This window comes from Geotrypetes seraphini, chromosome 3 (genome assembly GCF_902459505.1).
Source record: "Geotrypetes seraphini chromosome 3, aGeoSer1.1, whole genome shotgun sequence".
Classification (NCBI taxonomy): domain Eukaryota; kingdom Metazoa; phylum Chordata; class Amphibia; order Gymnophiona; family Dermophiidae; genus Geotrypetes; species Geotrypetes seraphini.
Window position 1 is genome coordinate 273,181,949 of NC_047086.1, and position 16,831 is coordinate 273,198,779.

The following is a 16,831-nucleotide window of genomic DNA, read 5'->3' on the forward strand; positions in this document are numbered from 1 at the left end:
CTCGAACCTATGAGGGGTGTAGGCCCTGGAGCAGAAGCGGGGTAACTTGTGATTGAGGGGGAAAGCGAACAGATCGATATCCGCAGTCCCCCAATGAGCAAATACCTGACGTAGGGTCGAGGAATGGAGAGACCATTTGTGAGGCTGCAGCAGACGACTCAACCTGTTCGCCAGGCAATTCTGCTGAATGTAGACTGCTTGAAGGAAAATGTTGCGGCGTATGGCCCAATCCCAAAGCCGCATTGCCTCCTGGCACAGGGATCTAGACCCCGTGCCCCCTTGTTTGTTTATATAATACATGGCGACCTGGTTGTCCGTGCGAACCAGCAGCACATGGTCGAAAAGCAGGTGACAAAAAGCTTTCAGAGCGTGGAACACCACCCGAAGCTCCAACACATTGATGTGACAAAGGCGGTCGGTACTGGACCAAAGACCGTCCAGATGAGCTCCCCAAGCAAAGGCCGACGAGTCCGTCGTGAGGACCTTCTGCGGGGAGGAGGATGAAACAGAAAACCTCTGGAAAGATTGAGAGGCCAGGGTCCACTGAGGGATGCGAAGGTGAAGTGTGGCAAAAGAAGTCACGTGAACCGTGGGGGCCATGTGGCCGAGCAGGACCATCATGAGCCGATCCGGGACCGAAAACAGGAGGGCCACCCGCTGACACAGGCGGACAATGGTCACCCGACGAGGCCGAGGCAAGAAAGAGCGTAGGCGAACCGTGTTCAGGACCACTCCAATAAACTCAAGAGACTGGGACGGACAGAGGTGAGACTTGGGTAAGTTCACCTCGAATCCTAGACTCTGAAGGAGCAAAATGGTTTGATTCGTCGCTCACAGAACCTCCAGGAGAGAAGATGCTTTGATCAGTCAGTCGTCGAGGTAGGGAAACACCTGCAGCTCTCGGAGAAGCAGGGCCGCTGCTACCACTACCAGGCATTTCGTGAAAACCCTTGGAGAGGCTGCCAGGCCGAAGGGAAGAACACGGTATTGGAGGTGGAGATCCCCCACTCGGAATCTCAGATCCGGCAAGAGGCTGGATGGATCGGAATGTGTGTGTAAGCCTCCTTGAGGTCCAACGAGCACAGCCAGTCCTCCTCATCCATCAGAGGATACAATGTAGGAAGGGTGAGCATTCTGAACCTTTCCTTGACCAGAAACTTGTTCAAAGCCTGGAGGTCCAGGATTGGACGCAGATCTCCCATTTCTTGGGTACTAGAAAGTACCGGGAATAAAACACCGTATTCCACTGATCCGGAGGGACTTCCTCGACCGCCCGAAGGTGAAAGAGGGCCTGAGCTTCCTGCAGAAGAAGGGGCAGTTGAGACCTAACGGAAGGAAACTCTTTTGGTGGAAGGTCCGGGGGTACGCGACTGAAGTGAAGGAAGGGAGTACCCTTCCCGGACAATGGAAAGCACCCAACTGTCGGTGATAAGACTTTCCCATTGAGGATAGAAATGATGAAGACGACCCCCGATGGGAAGGGGGGAAGGTTACAGAAGGAAGGGAGCTGGCGGGCTCGGACAGGAATTGTCAAAAAGACAGCTCAGGCTTCGCCGGAGCCGGGGACTGGGCCTTAGCAGGACGCTGCTGCTGTTGCGGCAGTCGCTTCGAAGGCGGCCGAGAAAAGCAGGAGTAGATTTCTGCGGGTATCTCCACAGAGGAATTTTGTATTGCTGAGCCGGAGGAGTCTTCAGCTTAAGTCTCACCAGGGAGGCGAAAGACCGTTCGTGTTCCAAGAGGCGCTTGGTAGCCGCCTTAATGGAATCATCAAAGAGCTCATGTTCCACAGAGGGGAGATTGGCCAGATGATCCTGGAGGTTGTGGTCCATATCCACAATCCTGAGCCTGGGCATAGCAGAAAAAGATACAAGCAGCCATCCAGTTGGAGATGGTACACTTAGAGATTGGATGTCCCAACTTATTTGGATTGAAGGAGACAAAAAGTTGAGGAGCAGTTCTGTATGGTTTGGTGCATTCCAAGCAGAAGGCCAAGGCACGTTTATAGTCCAGGGTATGAAGAGCTGATTCTCTAGGATGAGAATGAGGCCTTGGAAAAAACACTGGAAGTACAACAGATTGATTGAGATGAAATTCTGAAACCACTTTAGGTAAGAATTTAGGATGAGTACAGAGGACCACCTTGTCATGATGGAAAACTGAAAGGTGGATCAGCAACTAACACTTGCAGCTCACTGACTCTTCGAGCAGCTATGAGGGCAATGAGAAACACCACTTTCCAAGTGAGATACTTCAGATGAGCCGTAGACATTGGTTCAAATGGAGGCTTCATCAATTGAGCAAGAACAACATTGAGATTCCAAACCACTGGAGGCGGTTAGAGAGGAGGTTTGACATTGAAAAGTCCTTTCATAAATCTGGAAACCACCGGATGAGCAGAGAAGGGTTTCCCTTCAATAGGCTGATGGAAAGCAGCAGTTGCACTGAGATGGACTCGGATCGATGTAGACATGACATCGAGATACTCCTTAGAGTACTTAGAACCATCATCTAATTGAAGTTCTAGGTCATCAGCCATCTGGCAAAGAAAAGCAGAAAAAGACAGCTGATCTGCCAAGGCCTTGCCCCGAGAAGGACTCGATGACCTCGAGGCGGCCTGGATCAGAGGTGAAGCCTCTCTGGAGAAATGACCATCAAAAGAATATGGAGACTTGGATGAGGCAATAGAAGCAGCTGAGCCCTCAAGGTCTGGAAGCGGAGACCTCGATCGAGAAGTTGGTGGTCTGGAAGAGCTGGAAGGTCTGGAATGAGGCCTAGATGAAGAAGGTTGCTCTTTGGAAGAAGACCTATGTCTGGATGGATGTCTCGATAAAAGCCTCGACCGACGACAAGAGTGATGTGTGGAAGCAAGTCTCGAGGATCGAGGAGACTTCGCCCTAGAGATGGAAGTAGGCAATGCTACTGGTGAATGGATAGGGCTAGAAGCAGTAGATCTAAACTCAGGAGGTTTGATGGAGGAATCTCGAAACCCTCCCAAAGACTGCTCCTTGTATGGAGTGTGAGGATTCCTGTCGAGGCACTCGCAAAAAATATACTCCTTGCATAGAGTGCATAGATGCCAGTCCAGATACTTGCAAAGACTCTGCTCCTGGCATAGAGTGTAAAGGTTCAGCTCGAGGTATAGGCAGAGGCTCGACCTCGCAGAAGACTGCTGATTGCCCAGGCTGGATTAGAGAAGACAGTGTTGGCCCAAATTTGCTCAGTAACTGAATAAACTGTTGCTCTAGAAAAGGTCACGTGATGTGCTGAGCCGAGTGAGTCACATCTTGCTCGAGCTCCTGGGCCCCGCGATCCTCCCCGCCTACCCTAGTCTGTTTGCACGTAGTTTTTGAGCATCGGGGATAGGACTTGTGCATGGACAGGTGTGTCCAACACTCCAGCCCAGAGATGAGCGGACGGTCTACTCGAAAAGACAAGGATAAAGACACGCGGCCCCCCAAGCCTGATGCCAAGATGGCGGCGGCGACAGCGGAGTCGGGACCCACGTTGCCTCTCTCTGCTGCTCATATAGAGGCTTTGTCCGCATCGGTGGTTCGAGCGCTGGATTCTCGCTTTGAGGGCTTGTCGGGGCAGCTCACTGCTATGGAGACCTTGCTTGCCGAAACAACTCGGCGCACGGGAGAACTCTAGTAGAGGATGCACATACCTCGGCGGCGGCTGACTTCCTCACCCTAAAGGAGCAACTCCACCAACAGGCTGAGAAAATAGAAGATCTGGAGAACTGATTGCGGCGTGACAACCTGAGGTTGATCGGCATCCGACACCCTCCTTCTGACCACCCTTGAGTCCTGGTTTGCCGCTGAATTCCCTCTACCGGTTGACATGGGGCCACTGCGCTTGGATCGGGTGCACCGCTTGGGCCGGCGCTCCGAGGATCACACCAGAGCTAAAGTCACCATTCTGAAGGTGCATAACTCGGCGCATAAAGCGGAGCTGATGCGAGCCTACAAACAGCGGCGTAATACCCTGACCTACGAGGGCTCGCCACTGAAGATCTTTCAGGATTATTCTCCTGCTCTGCAAGAACGGCGGCGGCGTTTTTCCCGGGTGTGCTCTGCCTTGTATGATCGCAAACAGCGCTTCATGTTACAGTATCCGGCCCACCTAAAGATCTGGATTGGTGCCGGGTGGAGAGGCTATGCCACCGTGGAGGATGCCCAGGCATATTTGGATTCGCTGCCGACCACCTCAGGCTCCTCTTCGGGACCATGACTGTGACTGCAGTGGGACTTGCCCTCGTGGGGCTTAATTATAGGGCCTGTTGGCTCTGGTCAGCTTGGTTTCTCTTTGTGGAGAGTTCGACCCTGTTGTTCTGTTATCTCCTATAGTGTATGGCTTCTGTTTGGCCGTTCTGGTGTGCATGGTAGCGTTTGGGGGAATGCACTGAGGCACCTTGGCCTGACTCAGCCTCATCTGGGGGTTTTTTTTAGGGGGGGGTTGGTGTTGGTCTGCGTGTGCTTGATGATTAGTGTTTGGGATGCTTGTTTGGATGAGTTGACTGGAGTTTTATTTTTCAAGGTTTGATTGGCCTCCAGCACGCGTGGTTCCTTCCTTTCTGCCTTAGTTCTTTACTTTTGGGGGTGGTTTTGTCGTTGGTCGCTTTGAAGTGGCTTTTGAGTGGTATGGGGATGGATTGGAGAATGTGTGCTTGGTTGTTATAGGGAGCCTGTTAACTCAGATATCAATGGGTGGGTGGGGTGGGGAGGGTTTGGGGCCCGGGTCACATTGGTTCATGACTTCCCCTCTTGCTCCTGCTCTGGTGGGACAAGGGGTGCTATTGTGTTGGGAATAGGGATATGGTTTCGGGGGGGGGGGGCTGGGTTGGGTCATGGGTAGGGGTGGGTCACTCTCACTGATGCTGGGGTTTTATTTTCTGGGTTTGTGGTATGTGTGGGACTGTTTCCTTCATTTTGAGCGTGGAGAGCTTTGTTTATCCATTCCGTATTTTCTCGCATATAACGTGCGCGTTATATGTGGTTTTTACGTACCGCGCAAAGGATTTTTCATGGTCAGACAATTTCTTGGTGGCTGCCTTGATGGATTCATCGAAGAGGTCATTGCCTTCACAAGGGATATTAGCCAAGCGGTCTTGAAGATTAGGGTCCATGTTAATGGTACAAAGCCAGGCAAGACGACGCATAGCTACAGAGCAAGCAGCTGCTCGGTCAGGCAACTCGAAGGCATCATAAGAGGACTGGAGGAGATGTAATCTGAGTTGAGATAAAGAAGCAAGGACTTCTTGAAATTCAAAGTGCTTTTGAGTATCCAAATAAGTCAAGAACTTTGGTAATAGAGAAATGAGGAATTCAAAATAAGTAATAAACTGAAAATTATAATTGAGCACTTTAGAAGATATCATGGCATTTTGATAGATGCAACGTCCAAATTTGTCCATCGTTTTCCCTTCCCTTCCAGGAGGAAGTGTGGCATAAACCTTGGAAGGATGGGACCTCTTCAAGGAGGACTCGACAAGTAGGGATTGATGAAATAACTGTGAGTTGCCAAACCCTTTGCGATGCACAGTTTTGTACCTAGAGTCCAATTTTCCTGGAACAGCTGGTATGGAAAAAGGTGTTTCCATGCATCGACCAAAAGTCTGATTCAAAAGCTTATGAAAAGGAAGCTTAAGTGTTGAGTAAGATGCATGACTTCTAGATACTCCTTAGAGTATTTGGAGCCAGTATCTAAATGAAGATCCAAGTCCACAGCCATCTGACGAAGAAAAGATGAGAAAGATAGCTGATCTGCCAATGCTTTGCCTCGAGAAGGACTCGAGGATGTTGAAGCAGGCTGGGTCGACGATGATGCTTCGGCAGGAAAAAAGGCATTAAAGGAATATGGTGACTTGGAAGAGGCAATCGAAACCAGGACATCCTCGAGGTCTGGCATTGGAGACCTTGAACGAGGAGTCGGTGGTCTAGTCGAAGTTGGGGTAGTTCGAGGCTTAGTTGAAGATAGGTTTTTTAGGGCAGGGAACACTTGACAGGTCATGGACCTGATGGGCCGCTGCGGATGCGGACCGCTGGGAGCGATGGACCTCTGGTCTGATCCCGGTGGAGGCAACTTCTTATGTTCTTATGTCTTTCTTTAGAAGAAGAACTATGCCTGGAAGGGTGCCTCGATGAAGGCCTTGATCGTCGATGAGAACTGTGCCTGGAAGCAGATCTCGAAGATCGAGGAGACTTTGCTTTGTAGATGGAAGCAGCCGATGGTATCAAAGAATGTATAGGACTGGAAGCTGTAGATCGAAGCTCCAGTGGCTTGGTGGAGGAACCTCGATGCACTCCCAAAGACTCTGCTCCTTGTATAGAGTGTGAGGATTCCTTCCTAGGCACTTGCAAAGATTCTGCTCCTTGGTGTACGTGCTTGGATGCCAGACCAGATACTCGCAGAGACTCTGCTCCCTGCAAAGAGTGTGTAAGCTCAGATTGAAGCAGGGGAAGTGGCTCAACCTCGCGGGAGACTGCTGAATGCCCAGGCTGGATAAGAGGAAGAAGCTTTGGTCCCATATTAGAAAGGAACTGAATAAATTGCTTCTATAACATGGTCTGGAAAGAAGCCGGTAAGGATGGATCCGCATCTGAAACCACCTGCTTTGACGGGAGGTTCCCTCGAGGTAGTGTGAGTGTGCTTTGATTTGGAAGTCTTAGGCACTTTAAACACTACCGCTGGAACCATCTGCTGAGCTATCTGACCTGAGGAAACAGGGGAAGATACAGCAGATGTCGTCGAAGAAAGTGCCGCTGCAAACGACGAAGGTCTGATGAGACTCGAGGTGGAAGCAGTAGAAGCAGGAGGAACCTCGGTAGGAGTCAAGCCCGAGTTCGCCTTTGAAGTCGAGAGATCAGAAGAAGAATCCATCTCAAAGAGCTTGTCCACCAAAATACAACGACTGAAGGCTCGAGGCTGAAGCGTAGCACAGCGCATGCACGACTTCAGATGATGTTTCGGTCCAAGGCACTTGAGGCAGCAACTGTGAGGGTCCGTAAGAGAAATCACATGCTGGCACTTGCTATACTTCTTGAAGCCCGTGACAGGCCGGGACATAGAAGTAAAACTAGCCGCCGCAAGATTAAAACCCTCGGGCTGCGGCCGAGCGGCCTGTCCTGGGAAACGGACGGAAGAGGAAAAAAAAATATTTTTTTTAACTGAAAATGAAAGAAATAAAATAAGAACAGTGATTCGTGAGGAAAAAAATACAAACCGCAGTTCAGAGAAGGCACAAAGTAACGAAGTTAAACGCAGAGAATCAAAGACGGACTTCTCGGCTCCGCGGAAAACTGAGAACTGAGGAGACGTGCCCTGCGCTGGGCGGGAAGGCACTCACACATGCGCGGTGTGGGTGACTCGAAACTTCAAGTTTCTTCAAGCAAGTCTGCTTGTGAGGCGTCCGCATCCGGGCTCCGATGACATCACCCATATGTGAGAATAGGCTGCCTGCTTGTCCTGGGATAAAGAAAGACTATTTATTTATGTACAAAGATTTATTGAGCAGGGTGGAAGACTCTGCCACTGAACCAATTACGTGGTCAGACCATGCACTTGTGTGGGTGAAGGTTGGAGATATAGGGGGGGTGGAGATTGGGGGATTTGGTATTGGAGATTGAATGATAGCTTATTAGAGGACCCCGGTGTTCAGCAGTGCATAAGGGAGGTGATTGCAGATTATTATTTTTTTGAATGTTGGAAGAACAACCTCAATAGGGATGGGATGGGCTGAAAGCCACAATCTGGGGCAAGTTGATCTCGATTGCATTATATCACCAACAAAAGCGGCATGAGGAATTAGTGGAATTAGTGACTGAGTTTAACCACCTGGAATCTGGACAGCGGGAGTTGAGGCGGTTGGGGGAAGTGAATCGATATCTGCAGGAGTATGAGTTAAGAGAAAACACTATATAACTTGAAGCTCTTTCAAGCAGGAATTTAATAACAAAACAAGTAGATTAGTAGCGCATAGATTAAAGGTGAAGAGGACCTGGAATAATATACTGAGTATACGAACAGGATCAGGAGAACTGATCACACAGGACACAGGAAAGGGATATAAGAGTGAGATTTGTGGAATATTATAGAGCCCTATATACTCCAGTGGGTGTGGTGGCAGAGGGAGAAATTGATGCCTATCTTAATACGGTCCAACTTGGAAGAATAATGGAGAGTGAGGGGACTTAAGTTAGATAGGCCCTTTGCGCTCATCAAGGTACAGCAGGCTTTATGGACCATGAGGCCAGGCAAGTCACTGGGATTGGATGGCTTCTCGGTGCAATTTTACAAATGGTTTCAGGATTTGCTTCTCCTGTCTTTGATCCAACTTTTCAACTCCATTGCAGAAGATGTTTCCTGCCTTACTTTATGAGGTTAGTGGGTATTACCATCTTCCTGAAGGCAAAGACTCTACTCAGTGTGGGTGCTACAGGCCCATATCAATTTGGGAGTAGACACGAAGCTCTTTGCCCATGTATTGGTGGATAGACTTATGCAGGGGATCCCCCTGTTGGTGCCTGAGAATCAATTGAGATGTGTTTTAGGGAGGCAGGTATGGGATAATATACGGAAGGTCATTAATCTGATGAAATAGGCTGGGTGAACAGGAGAGGGTCTCGGCTTCTCTCTGTGGATGCAGAAAAGGCTTTTGATAGTCTTGACCTTTTCTGTTTAAAGTTCTCGAGAGAATTAGATTGGGATCCAGACTCTGGGGATGGATACTGATGAATTACACCTAATGGCCTAGGGTTATTTGGCCCCATTCCAGCTTACTAGGGTGTCCCTTGTCCCCAATTCTATCTGCATTGGTTATAAAGCCCCTAGTTCAAAGGGTGAGGGCACAACCCAGAATTGCAAAAGTGGATGTTTAGAGCACAGTTCTTCCGGTGCCGGTCCGCAGAAAATTCCTGCCGGTCCGCACAGGACCGGCAAGATCAAGGAGCTGTAGTTGCGCAGGGCTGGATAGATAATGGGGAGCCTCAGACTGTGCTTTCTCCCCTCCCAGCGGCTCTCCTTACAAGCGCAGCGATTCAGGAAGGAAGCCTTGGAGTTTTTGCTGAGTCGGGCCGCCTCTGATGATGCAACTTCCACTTTCCTCAGAGGCGGTGTGACCCAACAAAGGACTCGAGGCTGCCTTACTGAATCACAGCGCTGGCAAGTAAGGAGAGTTGCTGGGAGGGGAGAAAGCTGCTGGAAAAAAAAAGGGACAGCTGCTACTGGACCTGGAGAGGGAGAAGGAGAGATGCTGCTGGGAGGGGAGGAGGGAAAGGAGTCTGGGAAGCTGCTGGGCATGGTGGGAAAAAAAAGGGACAGCTGCTACTGGACCTGGTGAGGGAGAAGGAGAGATGCTGCTGGGAGGGGAGGAGGGAAAGGAGTCTGGGAAGTTGCTGGGCAAGTGGAAAAAGGGACAGCTGCTACTGGACCTGGAGAGGGAGAAGGAGAGATGCTGATGGGAGGGGAGAAGGGAAAGGAGTCTGGGAAGCTGCTGGGCAAGGGGAAAAAAGGGACAGCTGCTACTGGACCTGGAGGGAGGGAGAAGGATAGATGCAGCTGGGAGGGGAGGTGGGAAAGGAAAGGGAAGAGAGTTACTGCTGGACAGGGAGAGGAGGGAAGGGAGAAGAAAAAATGAAGGAAACGGCTTGCAGGGAGATTAGAGGAGGGGAAGTGGAGACAGGAATGAGATGGGAAGGGGGGTCAGCAGAGAAATTGAGAGGGACAAAGATGCTAGATCTGGTGTAGGAGAGATAAAAATGAAGAGAGCAGTGAAGCTGGAATGAATTGTGTAAAAAGGAAAGAGGGGTATAGGCTGGATGGAAAGTGGAGGGGGGCATAGAAAGAAGACAAATACCATATAGAAGGGGGAGAGGTCAGACAGTAGATGGAAGGGGCAGATGCTGGATTGAAGAGACCGAGAGGGCAGACACTGGAAGGAAGAGAGTGAAAAGAAGATGAAAGCAGATACCAGAGACAACAAAAGGTAGAAACAAATAATTTTATTTCTATTTTGTGATTAGAATATATCAGATTTGAAATATATATCCTGCTAGAGCTGGTGTTAGACATAATTGGGGACTGCAAAGTCCAGGCAGTGGCTTAGGGCTCTCTCTGACCAGGGGGGCAGTTGCCCTAGTTGCACTTCCCTAACCTTATTCCTGCTATGTGTGACTGCGGTATTCTGTTAGCATGATATTTCTGTGTAGCATTCTGTAATAATTTGGCTTATTCAGTTTTCTTGATAGTAGAGGGGATATATGTGAAGGGGAGGGGAGACGGGTTTTGTTGATCCTTGCTCTGTATTATTTGTATTTATAAAATGACAATTGTTCAGAATATTGTTTCTTTTTATACTTTAATAAAATACATTCAGTATAAAATCATAACTGAGGCTTGTGCGGATGGGATCAGATGGTTTGCGAAGACCGAGCTCGCGGAAACGGGGTTTTTAAATTTCAGTCCTAGTAGTTTGCCGGTCCACAAAATAATTTTTTTTCCCCCGCCGATCCATAGGTGTAAAAAAGTTGAAGAACACTGGTTTAGAGCATAAATTGTGTTCAGTTGTGGATGATAACTTGGAAGTGGTCAGGCAGAACTAGCAGATTATGGGAGAGTGACAGGATTCAGGGTGAACATGACTAAGTCTGAGATTTTGAGTGTTAATTTCGGAGGCAGTGGGTGAATTACAGACCGGATTTTCATTTCGTTGGGTGCGGGAGGGGGGCTTTGCAAAATCTGGGAGTCCATTTAGGGGGAACCAGGTTCCAACTTGTTTGATCTCAAATATGGTCCGGTAATTCAGCATGTGCAGTGGGTCTTAGAGCAATGTAATAGAATGACTCCGGGTTGGGCCGATTAAAAGGATGATCCTACGCAAAATTTTGTTTCTTTTTCATGTCCTTCAACTCTGGGTGGACCCTCATCTCCCTCTTGCTTTATTAGGGGGGAGGGAGGTAGACATCCTAGGGTAGGTAGGGAAGTGATATGTCTGGGAAAGTCGGGGTTGGGGGGGGGAGGAGGAGTTTGGCAGTTCCTAACCTGAAAATATATTATCAGGCTCTGCAGCTTCAGGCTATGTTGGAATGGCTGATTCAAACATCCAAACCCTGGGTGTAATTGGAACAGGCAAATCTAGAGATTCCCTAACTAAATCTGCCTTGGTTACCTGGGGGGGGGGGGGGGGGGCTAGGAAACAGAGAGACAGATAGGGAGGCCCATGAAGAGTAACCCTGTGAGTATGGTGACAATTTAAAGGGTGGCTTCTGGATGGGCACAGATACAGCAATGTTACTTACCATAACAGTTGTTATCCAGGGACAGCAGGCAGCTATTCTCTCTAATGGGTGACGTGATCCAACGGAGCCCCGATGGGGACGCTTCTTTGAAGAAAATCTCGAAGTTTTGAGTCGCCCGCACCGCGCATGCGGGAGTGCCTTCCCGCCCAGACCAGGGTGTGTCTCCTCAGCTCAGATAGCTAGCAGAGAAGCCAACCCAGGGGAGGTAGATTGGACGTGAGAATAGCTGCCTGCTATTCTCACTAATGAGTTACCTCCAAGCTAACCATAGTGGGATGGTGGGAGAGTTGGCACTTATGAGAATAAATTTTGTAATACTGTTTGGCCAAACTGTCCATCCCGTCTAGAGAAAGTATCCAGGCAATAGTGAGAAGTGAAGCTATGAACCGAGGACCAAGTGGCAGCTTTACAAATCTCCTCAATCGGTGTCGATCTGAGGAAAGCTACAGAAGATGTCATAGCTCTGACCTTATAGGCTGTGATTTTTTTGTCAAGGGGTAATCCAGCCTGGGCATAGCAGAATGAGATGCAAGCCGCCATCCAGTTGGAGATGGTGCGCTTGGAAACAGGGCGTCCCAACTTGTTCGGATCGAAGGAGATGAAAAGTTGAGGAGCAGTTCTGTGAGGTTTGGTACGTTCTAGGTAGAAAGCCAAAGCACGCTTACAGTCCAGAGGAGGAAGAGCCGATTCTCCAGGGTGAGAATGTGGCTTCGGAAAGAATACTGGCAGAACGATGGATTGGTTAAGATGAAATTCTGACACCACTTTGGGGAGAAATTTCGGATGGGTGCGGAGAACCACCTTGTCATGATGGAAGACTGTAAAAGGCTTGGAGCTCACTGACTCGTCGAACCGAAGTGAGGCCAATGAGAAACACTACCTTCCAAGTGAGATACTTCAGGTGAGCCTTGTGAAGAGGTTCAAATGGAGGTTTTATAAGCTGTGAGAGAACAACATTGAGGTCCCAAACCACTGGAGGTGGTTTGAGGGGAGGGTTGACATGGAAAAGTCCTTTCATGATTCTGGAAACCACAGGATGGGCGGAGAGAGGTTTCCCTTGAAGAGGCTGGTGGAAAGCAGCAATTGCACTGAGGTGGACTTGTATGGAGGAAGATTTGAGGCCAGACTGAGACAGGTGCAAAAGGTAGTCCAGAACTGAAGACAAAGAGGAGTGTTGAGGCTCCTGGCGCTGAGAAACACACCAAACAGAGAATCTAGCACATTTTTGGTGATAGCATTGTCTGGTAGTAGGCTTCCTTGAAGCTTCCAAGCATCCCTCACAGGTTGGGAAAACTGCAAAGGGGTTACGTTGAGAGGAACCAAGCTGTCAGGTGTAGAGACTGCAGGTTGGGGTGAAGGAGAGATCCTTGATGCTGCGTAAGTAGAGATGGAAAAACTAGTAGAGGGTATGGCTCCCTGCTGCTGAGTTGAAGTAGAAGGAATGGGGGAAACGCATATAGAAAGCGATTCGTCCAGTCCAGGAGGAATGCATCTGCCTTGAAGCGCTGAGGGGAGTAGATCCTGGAGCAGAAGTGAGGCAGTTTGAAGTTGTGGGGGGCTGCAAAGAGGTCTATCTGAGGCGTTCCCCACAGGGAGAAGATGTGATGAAGGGGTGTGGAGTTGAGGGTCCACTCGTGAGGTTGTAGAAGACGGCTCAAGCTGTCTGCTAAGGCATTGTCCGCCCCCTGAATGTAGACCGCTCTGAGGAAGGTGTTGTTGCGAATCGCCCAATCCCACACTTTCACAGCTTCCTAGCATAGGGAGGCCGATCCCGTGCCTCCCTGCTTGTTCACATAGTACATGGCGACCTAGTTGTCTGTGCGAATGAGGACCACCTGGTCGTGAAGAAGGTGTTGTTGAAAGGTTTGAAGAGCATTGAAGATCGCCCTGAGTTCTAGGAGATTGATGTGGCACTGGCGGTCCGTGTTGGTCCAGTGACCCTGAGTGCGGAGGCCGTACAGATGAGCCCCCCAAGCATAGGTCGACGAGTCGGTCGTGAGGACTTCCTGATGGTGGGGGTTTGGAAAAACAAGCCTCAGGAGAGATTGGAGGAAAGCATCCACCAGCGAAGAGATTGTTGAAGAGCAAGAGTGACCTGGATGTGGTGAGTCAGAGGGTCGGACGTCTGGGACCATTGAGACGCCAAGGTCCACTGAGGCGTCCTGAGGTGAAGACTGGCAAATGGCGTCACATGCACTGTAGAGGCCATGTGGCCCAGCAGGACCATCATCTGTCTCACCGAGATGGAAGGACTAGAGGACACTGAATGGCAGAGGTGAAGAAGAGCCTCCATGCGTGGGGGAGGGAGGAACGCTCGGAGTTGGGTAGTGTCCAGGATCGCCCCGATGAAGGGGAGAGACTGGGAGGGCTGTAAGTGGGATTTTGGGAAGTTGATTTCGAATCCCAGATGTTGTAGTAACCAAATTGTCTTCTGGGTAGCGAGGGTGACTCCCTGAGACGTGGGATCCTTGATGAGCCAGTCGTCCAGGTAGGGGAACACCTGGAGGCCGTGGTTCTGGAGTGCTACGGCTACCACTACTAGGCACTTGGTGAAGACTCTGGGAGATGAGGCCAGGCCAAAGGGGAGCACTCGGTATTCAAGATTAAGATCTCCCCCCCCGGAATCTGAGGAATTGGCGTGAGACCGCATGGATGGGGATGTGAGTGTAGGCCTCTTTCAGATCCAGAGAGCATAACCAGTCGTTCTGCTCGATGAGGGGGTACAGGGATGCCAAGGTCAGCATTTGAAATTTTTCTTTGACCAGAAACTTGGTGAGCACCCTGAGGTCCAAAATGGGAAACAGATCGCCTGTCCTCTTTGGCACAAGGAAGTACGGGAATAAAATCCTTTGTTCTGTTGGTCCCGAGAGACTGGTTCGACAGCCCTGAGCCACAGCAAGGCCTGGGCTTCCCGAAGAAGAAGGGTGGTTTGCGTCAAGTTGGAAGGATACTCTCTTGGAGGATGTTCCGGAGGAACCTGGTGGAATTGAAGGGAGTATCCCTTCCTGACGATGGAGAGGACCCAGAGATCGGTGGTGATAGTCGCCCATCGATGGAAAAAATGGTGGATGCGACCTCCGATAGGTAGAGCTGCTGAAGAAGGTAGAACGTCAGAGGTTATGTTCTCTTTGAGACAGTCAAAAGGGCTGAGGCGTTTTAGGCACAGCAGATGGTAGAGGCTTTTGCTGATGTTTCTGCGAGTGCTGCCGGATGGGGGGAGCATGTTTCGGGGTGTAACGCCACTGGTAGATCAGTGGCGGGCGTAAATGATGAGGAGGAGCAGGCCTGGGCTTCAGACGCAGGATGGACTGGAATGACTTCTCATGGTCCGAGAGCTTCTTGGTTACCGCCTTGATAGGCTCATCAAAGAGGTCGGTGCCAGCGCATGGAAAATTGGCAAGCCTGTCCTGAAGGTTGGGGTCCATGTCGATTGTTCTTAGCCATGCCAGCTGGCGCATCGCTACCGAACATGCTGCGGCTCGAGCCGCGAGCTTGAAGGCGTCATAGGAGGACTGCATAAGCTGTACCCGGAGCTGGGATAACGAATCCAGCGCCTCCTGGTACTCGAATTGTGCCCTAGTATCCACGTACGGTGTGAACTTCTGGAATACGGACAAGAGGAACTCCAAATATGTTGTGAAGTGGAAGTTGTAATTCAGGACTCTCGAGGCCATCATGGAGTTCTGGTAGACTCTCCTGCCGAACCGGTCCATGGTCTTTCCCTCTCTACCAGGTGGGACGGAGGCGTAGACCTGGGAGGGGTGGGACCGCTTCAGTGAGGACTCCACTAGCAGGGATTGATGGAAGAGCAGAGAGCCGTCAAATCCCTTATGATGAACAGTGCGGTATCTGGTGTCCAGCTTACCCAGCACCGCGGGGATCGAATAAGGTGTCTTGAGGCACCGTGCAAAGGTCTGGTCCAATAGCTTGTGTAAGGGAAGCTTTAGGGACTCTGCCGGTGGTTGAGGGAGGCGCATAGTCTCCAGGTATTCTTTCGAGAATTTGGACCCCTGTATCCAGGGGGATGTCCATGTCATCAGCCATCTGTCAAAGGAACGAGAAGGACAGTTGGTCGGCCGTTGCAGGGCCTCGAGATGGGCTCGATGAGGTCGAGGCCTCCGGATCCATTGGGGACAGGGATCGAGACGATGAGAGGGATCCCATTGTGTCCTCGAGCTCCGGCATCGGTGTAGGAGTAGTGCTCGGTGGTGAATACTCCAGGTATGTTGCTTCCAATGAGGCGAGGCCTGCCTGGACGAGTGCCTCGAGGAGTGCCTTGATCGGTAATGCGGGCTGTGCCGCGAGGTCGGCCTCAATGGGCGAGGCGAGTAGGTCTTCGCTGAGGCCCCCAGGTAGTGGATGGGGCTGGAAGCGGTCGATTGAAGCAGGGGTGGGTGCCGTAGAGGCTCGAACCCTGTCAGGGTGATCGGCTCCAATGGAGGCATTCGCAAAGACTCTGCTCCTTGCATCGAGTGAATCAGCTCCAGTGGAGGCACTCGCAAAGACTCTGCTCCTTGCATAGAGTATATTGGTTCCAATGGGGGCATGGGCAAAGACTCTGCTCCTTGCGATGCATGCATTGTTGCCAGACCAGACACTCGCAGAGACTCTGCTCCCTGTTGAGAGTGTGTTCCCCGCTGAGGCACTGGAGGGGGCTCGACCTCGCGGGAGGCCTCCACGTGCCCTGGCCGCATTTGGGAAAGAAGCTGAGGCCCCATCGTGGTAAAGAGCTCGATGAATTGCTTCTGTAGCATGGTCTGGAACTAGGCCGGCAAGGATGGACCGCATCTGAAACGGGACCACCTGCGCGGGCCTCGCTCTCCCTCAGAGCAGTGTGTAAGTGCTTGGACTTCGAGGCCTTGGGCACTTTTAACACTACTGGGGGAATGGGCTGCTGGACTACCTGACCTGAGGAGGTTGAGGAAGGCATCGCAGCAGGTGCCGGAGTCTGAGCCGGGACAAACGAGGCGGGCTTGATGAGACTCCTCGGCGCCGCAGAAGTGGTCAGCTGTGGAGTTGCGGATGATCTCGAAGGCGAAGGTCCCTTCGTGGTCGACGGCTCCGTCAAGGACTCCATGAACAGCGATTCCCACAAAACGCAATGCGCTTGAAAGCACATGCGGTGAGTGTGGAGCAAGGCCGGCACAATTTTGGGAGATGTTCAGGCCTGAGACACCGAACACAGCATCGATGAGGGTCCGTTAGCAAAATCGCGCGCTGGCACTTGTCACACTTTTTAAAACCGGTGATAGACCGGGACATAGGCCGAAAAAGTTCCGCCGCAACGGCTTCGGCCACGTGGCCTGCCCGGTCGAACGAAACGAAGAAATTTTTTTTTTAAAAAACACTAAAACACAATGATAATCAGCGATTAAGATCAAATAAAACCAAAACCGCAGACTTAGAGGCACAAGTGAAGAAAACTTTGCGCAGAGAGTCGAAGACGGACTTCTCGGCTCCGCGGAAAAGTAAGAACTGAGGAAACGCGCCCTGGTCTGGGCAGGAAGGCACTCACGCATGCGCGGTGCGGGCGACTC

The 16,831-nt window shown here is 50.8% G+C and overlaps 1 protein-coding gene across 1 annotated transcript in view; it reads right to left on the reverse strand.

Annotated features, from left to right (window-relative positions):
- HEATR1 (HEAT repeat containing 1) overlaps nt 1-16,831 on the reverse strand; it is a 693,629-nt gene that overhangs the window by 346,750 nt on the left and 330,048 nt on the right. The window lies entirely within an intron of this gene.